This window comes from Coptis chinensis, chromosome 6, assembly GCF_015680905.1.
Source record: "Coptis chinensis isolate HL-2020 chromosome 6, ASM1568090v1, whole genome shotgun sequence".
In the NCBI taxonomy this organism is placed as follows: domain Eukaryota; kingdom Viridiplantae; phylum Streptophyta; class Magnoliopsida; order Ranunculales; family Ranunculaceae; genus Coptis; species Coptis chinensis.
The window spans coordinates 1,869,326-1,879,088 of NC_141461.1; the positions used below are offsets into that span (position 1 = coordinate 1,869,326).

Here is a 9,763-nt window from a genome sequence, read left to right on the forward strand (position 1 = left end):
TTTAGAAAAGCAAAATCCCCCCTAGCAATAACCTGCATCAATTATATATGTGGTCTCATAAGTGATAATTCATAACCACTAGTGTCCTTCTGTCTGATACCTGGAAAATAAAAGTGTCATGAATAGGTGAATCCGTCAATAATCAATTTTTGGGTCATGGGTTAAAACATGTAGATCGAAATGGGAAGAAAACAAAGCAAAGAATATTCATCCGGCCGATTGGTGAATTTGATTGGTGACGCTCTATTATCTATGAATGTTGACTCAGCCACTCATCCAGCAGAGCCGTCTTTAAATATGACACAGAATTCATGAGTGATTTTTTCCTCCCAGCGGTGGTTCCTCCCAGCACTCCAAGGAGATTTTGACTCCTACACATCTCATTTTTTCTCTAAAAAAAAATTTACAACATACACAAAATCTTCAAAATTTCTAATTTTACTAGTTTGTCTCTTATAAAATAAATAAAAATAAAAAATAAAGAAAATGTAAAGTGGAATAAACCAACAAACGTGTGTATTTATTCTTTATCTCCTTCTTGCAAAAATGTGCTAATAATAATAATATCATCTTCTTGTTAGCTTGTTCTTAATGCTCCATTGTGTTTTTCATATTTTGATTACCATTTTTTATTTTTTGTTTTTTTTCTTTTTAATTATTAGTTATGACTTATGAAGGACAAACTTGAGAATTTTGAAGATTTTGTGCTAGATGTAACTACCTTGTGGAAAAAATGAAACGTGTGGCTGATAATTTCCTTGGAGCGCTTGGAAGAACCAACGGTGAGAGCAAAAAATCACCCCAGAATTCATTGGTGTTCCATACTTCCATGTGACGTAATGAACTTTCCATCAATAAACCAAAATAAAATAAAAAAAGTCATCTCTTGCTATTTCGTATGATCTTTGCATTCTTACTAAAATAAAGATCTAGTCCATGTTCACCGTCTTCACACAGCAAATAGGACTATTCAGAAGAAGATGAGATAAGTAGAATTGACCAAAAAATGTAAACAAACTAGTCCAATATTGACCACGATCCCATTGATCGGTTGGTAGTGTGGTCGACTATTAGCTAGTTTGGTCATGGGAGCAAGTCGTGGTAAAACACCAAAAAAAATATTAGGAGAGATTACACTACCTCTGCTATGCAGTATGCCCTTAACTCTGTTCTACTACTTTTAGATCAATCCATGAAGAACAAAAGAAAATTTGAGGCTAAGGAAGAGTTTTTCATGAGAAATGGATCACTTCTCTTGGAGAAACAGATTTCGGCTTATGGAGGCAAAGGTACTGCTATCAGGATATTTACTGCAGAAGAACTTAGGAAAGCAACTTCCAATTATGACGAAAGCTTGATTCACTCTAGAATCCTATCTACTGTGTATAAAGGCAATCTAGATGGTCGTCTGGTCGCGGTAAAAACTCCAGAAGGAATCGGAGTCAGTAGTTATATAATAGATTTTTTTCTAAATCAAGCTGTGACTCAAATTCAATTCCATCATAAACATGTGGTAAAGCTCTTGGGATGTTGCATAGAGACTGAGGTTCCAATACTAGTTCAAGAGTTCATTCCCAGTGGTTCCCTTTTGAATTGTATAACAAGCAATTCAGTACCATTTTTATGGTCTCATCGCTTAAGAATTGCTGCTGAGATTGCTGATGCAGTGACTTTTCTACATTGTGCGAAGTCAAACCCAGTTATCCACAGGGACATAAGACCAAATAATATTTTGCTTGATGAAAACTATGTCGCTAAGTTATCAAACTTTGGGTTCTCAGTAGTGCTTCCGTCTGGGAAAACAGGTACTGAATTTGGTGTCGAGGGAATAAACGGGTATATTGATCCAGAGTACAATGAAACTTCCCGGTTAAGTGTAAAGTGTGATGTCTACAGCTTTGGGGTAGTTCTAATTGAGCTTCTGTACTGGAAGGTAATCGAAAGTCAATCCTTTTCTGAACTGGAAAGTGTTAAAGATTTCATGCTTTCCATGGAATGTGGGAGTATTCATCAGATATTTGATCACAGTAGTATAGGTGAAGGAGAGAGAGCTCAAACTCGAGCATTCGCAACTCTTGCTTCGAAATGTATAAGATTCGAAGGAGTTGAAAGGCCGACTATGATGGAAGTGGCTAAGGAGCTAAGAAGAATAAAAGGCATTATAGGTTATCATGGAAATTAAGACTACTTCATGTGTAGAACTTACAGTGATGGTGAGGCTGTTAGTCTGTTACTGAGCTGTTCTTCTGAGCAGTCATGCTGTACCAGCATTTTCTTTGCAGAAGTGGATTTACGTGTGATTGATTGCACAAAATTTTAAAGAATAGAGTAGCAAGAATCATGCGAGTGGAATCACAAAGGAAGAACAATGCCCAACATTAACATTTTGAGATAGAGGTAAAAATAATTCTTGTCCACTCTATTATTTTTTATGGTATAAAATCATTTGAACCAGTAAATTCACCAGAATAGTTAAACTCTGCATTCTGCAAAATCGCCTGTTTTTTTTCGGTGATTATAGGCATTCAATCCAAGTTCTGCTTAAACTTGAAGAGCTTCATTTGTTAACTAAGGTTCAATATGGACTCTGTTAAGTCTACTTGCTGCAGCCAATTGGTGTTCATTTAGATTATAGCTCATTCAGAAGATCTATCCAGTAAGTAGCACCATATATATATTGGAACACCATGAACTAAATTACTAAATTTCACTTAGTGAAAAGAAGCATAATATTACTACATATTCCTAATCGACATTGTACTTGTAAAAGTAGATATCAGACTCAAGCTTGTAATATAACTTGGTTCCATTAGAAATTTTCTTGAAATGAATCTTGAAATTGGAAGGATGCACGTTTTTCAGCATTTTGTTCCTTAGTTTGGATTTTGGAATCAATAGTAAATCTAGTTTATACTGAACGTCGGAAAACTGTTACACAGGGTGGTTTCGTAGCATTGAGATCGTTAGACTGACTTAGTCGTCCATCTGTCCATGTCGCCTCAATGTTTCACCTTCCCAATTCTCGCTCATCCCCCACGTTAAGACCATCATATCCACCCCTTCACAATTCTTTCAGAGAAGATGAAACGACCAACTGACAAAAACATAAAAACTCACTGATCTAAGATCATTAGCAGATACTAGTCCCCTCTTTTACTGACAATTTGGTGTACAACTTACTATAGAACCAGATTTATGAAATCATGAAATTGCTTAGAGAAACAGTCTCACCAGCGAAAAATACTGCAACTAGGATATAGACTGGATGAAATGGAGAACAAAGGTAACCTATACCGTGTTAGTCATTACTGTAAAAACTCTTATCGGATCCAAAATAAGTGACCCAGTAATAGATTTTTTTTTCTCGTGGTTCAAGCCAGCGTATCAAGGAGCATTTACAGAAACTGGGCACAGTTTATGTGCCCAAGGACAAAGACCCCGCATACTGTTGAAAACAAAAGGTAAATAAACAAGGGTTAACAAGTATTACCCCTTTTCCCCCACTAGATGAGCCAATTAGAGTCACCCCTCCACCCAAAAAAAATACATACAAAAAAAACACGGCAAGCCCAATTTGATTTTTTTTTTTTTTGTGTATATTTAAGAGGAAAATCCTAATTTACCATCTAGTGGGGAAATCCTAATTGGCTCATCTAGGGGGGACCCAATAAACAACAAACAGTACACGCAACAAAACAAAAAACAAAGCATACCTAACAAAGGGATCATATTTTTCAGAATTCAAATTAATTTTTTTTAATAAAATGTTAAAAAATAGAAATCAGAATACGCAGTTATGTGCCTATATTACTTTGTGGATTGATTGAGATGGATCATATTTTTCATAATTCAAATTAATTTTTTTTAATAAAATGTTAAAAAATAGAAATCAGAATACGCAGTTATGTGCCTATATTACTTTGTGGATTGATTGAGATGGGCAGCCCCGTGACTCAAGATCAATAGCTGTTATAGGAAGAACGGACTGTCAAGGCGTGTGAATACACTGTCCTTAAGAAGAGATTTCGCCTCTTCAGATGGTGTAAAGGCTTCACAAAATGAAATAGATGGGTTTAACTCTAGTTGGTGACTACAAGCATTTATATAGAGGTTCAAGTCTATCACAAAGAGTTAACTAACCAATGTGGGACTAAAATAATAATATAGACAACAAAATTGGTTTTCAAGAGTTTATCAACCAATGTGAGACTATCACACAAAATACAAGGAGAGAAAAAACACACTTGTTTATCTTCTCAACTAAGCTCACATAAGTAATTTGAAATACCAAAAGGATAATTTCAACAATCCCCCACTATTTCAAAATACTTATAGTCCTCCACTATTTTGGAATAGGAAATGACAAAATGGTTAACGAAGTGCTAGAGAAAATCGAAATTACAGTGCATAAAATACTAGTGTCTTACGGGCTTGAACAAGTCATAGGACAACAAATCATATCTCACGTGAAAGTGGTAGAATAAAATCTTTGAACCAACATTCCCTTGTAGCGAGATAGAGGACATACACCCACACTGCTCTTTCATTGTATTGTTTGTTCTGCGGTGTTGTGCTTTTTGTCCCTGTGCTACATGAATGCTCTAGAATATTTGCCCAAATATTCATAAGAACCAACCCAATTCTACATTTACATGGGTAGATTTCCATCAAGTGTACATTATAGTTTAAATACAACACCTCATTAAAATATGGGCTATGGAATTCATTAAGAGTTAAAAAAACTCATCATTACTCGCTACAATTCTAGTTATACAATGTATACTATAGTACCATCTCGCCATAGGGTGGGACGTCTCATAAATAAATAAGGCGATAGTACTACACAGACAACGTGACTTGTTTTTCCCCTTTGAACCTACTTCATGGGATCTTCAATCACATAGGTAGGGTTGCCATCAGTGTCGCCTTATATATAGGCATAAGTCTCATCCCCCTCGATGTATAACCACTTGCCTCCAAATAAGTGGTGTGGTCAGACATGTGGCCAAACTAAGTCCAACCTAATATAATCTCTAGTAGCTGCTTGATTAAGTTATATCTCAAACTTATATGTATACTTTTTCCATTGCACATATTTATTTATGTCTTAGCTATTGCAATGAGACAGTTGCAAAACATATACACATCAGGAGGTTGTTTAGAGCCAATGGGAAGATTTGCCAAGAGATTGCTAACCCACTCAGTATCATCACATGCCTTTTCTAAGGCGATTAGTTTGGATGATATCCAAAACACTCAATTTCCATCAAGAATAAACACATAAACATTACTGGATCTAGTTTCTAACACATTACCCTTCCAACAATGATGGAAATCTACTAAATATAAATTCATAATCAATGGCTCCGTTATAGTACTTGGATAATCTGACAATATATAAAGACAATGAGTTATTAGCTCAGAATGCCATTAATGTAGGCATTATATATGTCATGTCTTACATATATAATCCATCAAGTACAATAAACTACCAATAATATTGACATATTTAGTATAAGAAACACAAGTAGATTATTTTTCATAAGATGAATATTTGCTACAAGAGGTGCTAACACATGTTTACTATCTCATAATACCCATACTTTTCAATGAAAAATATTTCTACTAAGTGCTATAACAACATAATGAAACCACCATAAGTTTTAATTCCTATATTCACCAGTCATTCAATTTTGTTGTGCCCGAAATTCCCCTATACCATCCGACCAGTCTGGTTTAAAGTACGCTGTGGGCTACAACTATATTCAAACGTCAACATCTTGACAACTGAATATAACAGTTACATAAATGAGATAAAACAACATAATTAACTATCATATCTCTAATGACAGTCGATATGTGTGTCTCAATAGGAATTTCTCTGTCTCATAAACATTCTCAATGCTAGCACTCATGATATTAAAATATCTAAACAAAGAGAGATTAACACATATATGTCTTACTTTACCTTAAAGAAAGTACACATCTTTATCAATATCGTTATTTTGATACTCACAAGACACTAATATACTGTCGAATTTCTCATGCCATTTATAGGCGTTTGTATTAACTCATTCAAAGATTTAACTAAATTGTATACCTTAAGCTCATTACCTGGTACTACTTAGTATTGTAGTTCCTCAAGTTGATCCATATAATTTTCTTCATCAAGATTGTCGTATTAAGAATTTTTTTAGAAAACCATTTGATGAATAAAATTGTAGATCACAATTACTCAACTTGAGTATTTAGAATTATGAATAAGAAATTCTAGTTACATGAGTAAGATTCCAAAATAGTATAAATCTTTTCTCTGAGTAAAACCTCTTGGCTATTTATATTAGTCTTGTATTTTACAATACAACTATCACATTTTAGTTTCCTCTTGAAGATCCAAAAACAACATATAGATCCCCTAAGAGGTAGATTAACCAAGGCCCAAAATATCGATATCGATGAATATATCAGTGTACCAAAAACCGATATATATATATATATATATATATATATATATATATATATATATATATATATATACGGTTTGTCTAGGGTGCCACTCTTATAGTGACACTCTTATCTCACTCTTCTCCTCAGCCGTCCGATCTCGCCCTCAAGATCTGAAGATCTAATTCACTATAAAAAACGAAATTTCGGAATTGAACCCATAAAATACGAAATTTCAGTTCTCACAAAATACGAAATTTTGAAATTTCCCACCATCAGACAAAAAAACTCACGATCACGAGGGTTTTGAATTCTCCAAATTCATACAAACTCAACAAAGGTGGGTTTCCTGTTCATTTTGTGATTATGCTTGGGTTTGTTGTTTTCATTTACTTGCCCTAGATAATCTTCAAATGTTGTTTGTACTTCTATCTTAATTCAATGAAGATTTTTTAAAAAAAAATTGTTAGCTTCCCTGACTACCTACAAATTAGTTTCTTTGTGGTGAATGGTGCAAAGTTTGCTGATGAATTACATTAAGTAACATACTGCCCCTAGAATTTTTTCTATGGCCAACTCATTCTTGCAACTAATGTATCTCAGTTTTTTTTATCTGTATTAGTAAGAGACTTTGGCTGGTTAGGAAACATGTTGTGTTTGGGGAAGTTGTTTATAATATGGATGTTGTTATGGCAATTAAAAAGGTTGGTTCTCCATCCGGTAGATATGCTAAGCCTGTTGGTTGGTTTTTTCTTGATTGTGGAACTTTCTTAAAGTGGTTTTTAGCAAAAAAAAAAAAAAAAGGTTTCATGAGATATATGTTCATTGAATGAATTTGGTTGATCTGGTTTTTAGTGATCTAGGTTATCGTTGTCTCCTGTGGTTTTAGTCCTTAACTTTGTGGATTTGGTGGTGTTGTCTTGGTTCTGGTGTGATAAACATGAGATTCTACTACTAAATAAGGTAGGATTGGCAACTGGTGCTATTTTGGGCTTCAAATTCCATCTTGGCTTGGAGGTTAGCGAAACAGACTGATAACTATTTTTTTTTAAAAGTCGGGTGTTTTGAACTCTGTCGTATTCTTCATGCCGTATTCTGTCAGAGTTTTGAACTCTGTCAGAGTTTTAACTAGCATATTCGGTGAACTCGCCGAGTTTTGAATTCTGTCGAGTTATTGAACTCTATCGAGTTCGTTGAACTAGCATATTCGGTGAACTCTGTCGAGTTTAGAACTTCATTAAAGTTTTGAACTAGCATATTCTGTTTAACTTTTGTTTGTTCATTTGTTTTTTAATGTTATTGGTTTAGGGTTCCATAGTTATTACATATTCAGGTGATTTTACATTTGCATATTTTGATATTTTTTAATTTTTTAATTTTTTCCTTCTACAGTGAAATTCGATCTATAAATGAGGTGCCCTTATTGTGGAAGCTCAGTTCTTAATAGAGTCTCGAATACCCAAATGAATCCTGGACGATCTTTCTGTGTTTGCGAAAAAAAAATGACAAACGTTTGCCTAAGGATAAGAAATGTAGGTATTTTAAGTGGGTGGATGAAGAAAATAATTGTGGAAGCTTCGTCGTCGTTGAATATAAATGAGTCGAGCTCCCACATTTTTCCCTAACCGAGAGTCGAGCTTTATTTGCACAAGGAGGATAACGACCGATTCGGAAATTCACTCAATCGAATGTTAATATTTAAGTTGTTGTTGGTGCATCTTCTCTTAGCGGTTTTGTGTATTATCAAGTGGCTGGTTAAGGTGTTATTGGCTTAAGTTGCTTTGGATGTCGTGTGGCGTTGTCAATGATGAGTTATCCTAAGTTGCTTTGGATGTAGCTTCACAATAATTGCTTTGGATTACAGTTATGTGCAAAAATTTACAGTTATGTTTCGTAGGAAGGTCTTCTTGCATTGGTACAATGGCGAAGGAATGAATGAGATGGAATTTACTGAGGCTAAAGTATCAACAATATCAAGATGCGATTGTTGAAGAAGAAGTAGATTATGAAGACGATGCGCTAAAGTTTTTCATGAAAAAATTGTGCTCAAATTCCAATTGTGCTTGATTATAAATAAGGTTGATGAGCTGAAGTTTTTCATGTATTTGTCTTGTGGCTGTACTTATTTATACTCAGGAGTGAGAAATAGAAATTTCATATATTATGAATTTCATGTATCAACTGTGCCTTTCAGTATAAAACTATAAGCGGTACCGAACTATAAGTGGCTTATTTAGTTATTTTCACTCTTTTGGCTTGTCTTCAGGTATTTGTGAGGCAACTCAATTTTCTGGGCAAAGTTGTGAGGCAAAAGGAATCAAAGAGTGTATAAATTGGTTCTAGCTATTGCTATCGCACCTTGAATCCTACCCTCGCTATTAATTACACTCCCTTCCACAAGACTTGGCATCCCCTGGGAATAAATCGTTCAACATGATCAGAAAACAAAGTTCTCTTAACTATTTTAACTAACAAAATGCAAATAACAATCACAACTAAGTCAAATATTTTGCAAAATGGAAGAAACCGAAAAACTAATCGACCTTGGGGATAACTTATTTTCCCCTTGGAATGGATTCCAATAATTTGATTGCTCAATGTATGTTACAAAACTATCAAACACCTAACAATCAAATGTGTCTGTTTGGACTTTGTCCCAAACGGTGTGGCCATGCCGTTTGGCCTTAGTACCAAACGGTGTGGCCATGCAGTTTGGGACTAAGTCCAAACGGTGTGGCCATGCCGTTTGGCCTTAGTACCAAACGGTGTGGCCATGCAGTTTGGGACTAAGTCCAAACGGTGTGGCCATGCCGTTTGGGACAAAGTCCAAACAGACACGCCATTTTTTTTGCAAGTTCAAAGTCCAAACGGCATGGCCACACCGTTTGGACTTAGTTCCAACGGCATGGCCACACGTTTTGCGACTAAAGGCCAAACGGTGTGGCCATGCCGCTTTGGACTTTGAACTTGCAAAAATATGGCGGGGTCTGTTTGGACTTTGTCCCAAACGGCATGGCCACACCGTTTGACTTAGTCCCAAACGGCATGGCCATACCGTTTTATACTAAGGCCAAACGGTGTGGCCATATCGCTTGGATTTGAACTTGCAAAAAAAAAAAAATGCGGCGTGTTTGAATTTGTCCCAAACGGCATGGCCACACCGTTTGGACTTAGTCCCAAACTGCATGGCCACACCGTTTGGTACTAAGGCCAAACGGCATGGCCACACCGCTTGGACTTAGTCCCAAACTGCATGGCCACACCGTTTGGTACTAAGGCCAAACGGTATGGCCACACCGTTTGGGACAAAGTCCAAACG

The 9,763-nt window shown here is 35.6% G+C and overlaps 1 pseudogene across 4 annotated transcripts in view; it reads left to right on the forward strand.

The window, feature by feature from the left end:
- Positions 1 to 2,864, forward strand: part of LOC147490614 (putative wall-associated receptor kinase-like 16 pseudogene) — a 61,425-nt pseudogene extending 58,561 nt beyond the window's left edge. Inside the window, exons 1-3 of one of the 4 annotated variants that reach the window (XR_015199276.1) lie at positions 130 to 2,253; positions 2,333 to 2,397; positions 2,522 to 2,864. The product of XR_015199276.1 is annotated as a putative wall-associated receptor kinase-like 16 pseudogene, transcript variant X3 (transcript). Of the gene's footprint in view, positions 1 to 129; positions 2,460 to 2,521 lie in introns of those variants that run through there. The other 3 variants (XR_015199274.1, XR_015199275.1, XR_015199278.1) reach the window with 3 other exon arrangements.
- Positions 2,865 to 9,763: the final 6,899 nt, after the last annotated feature.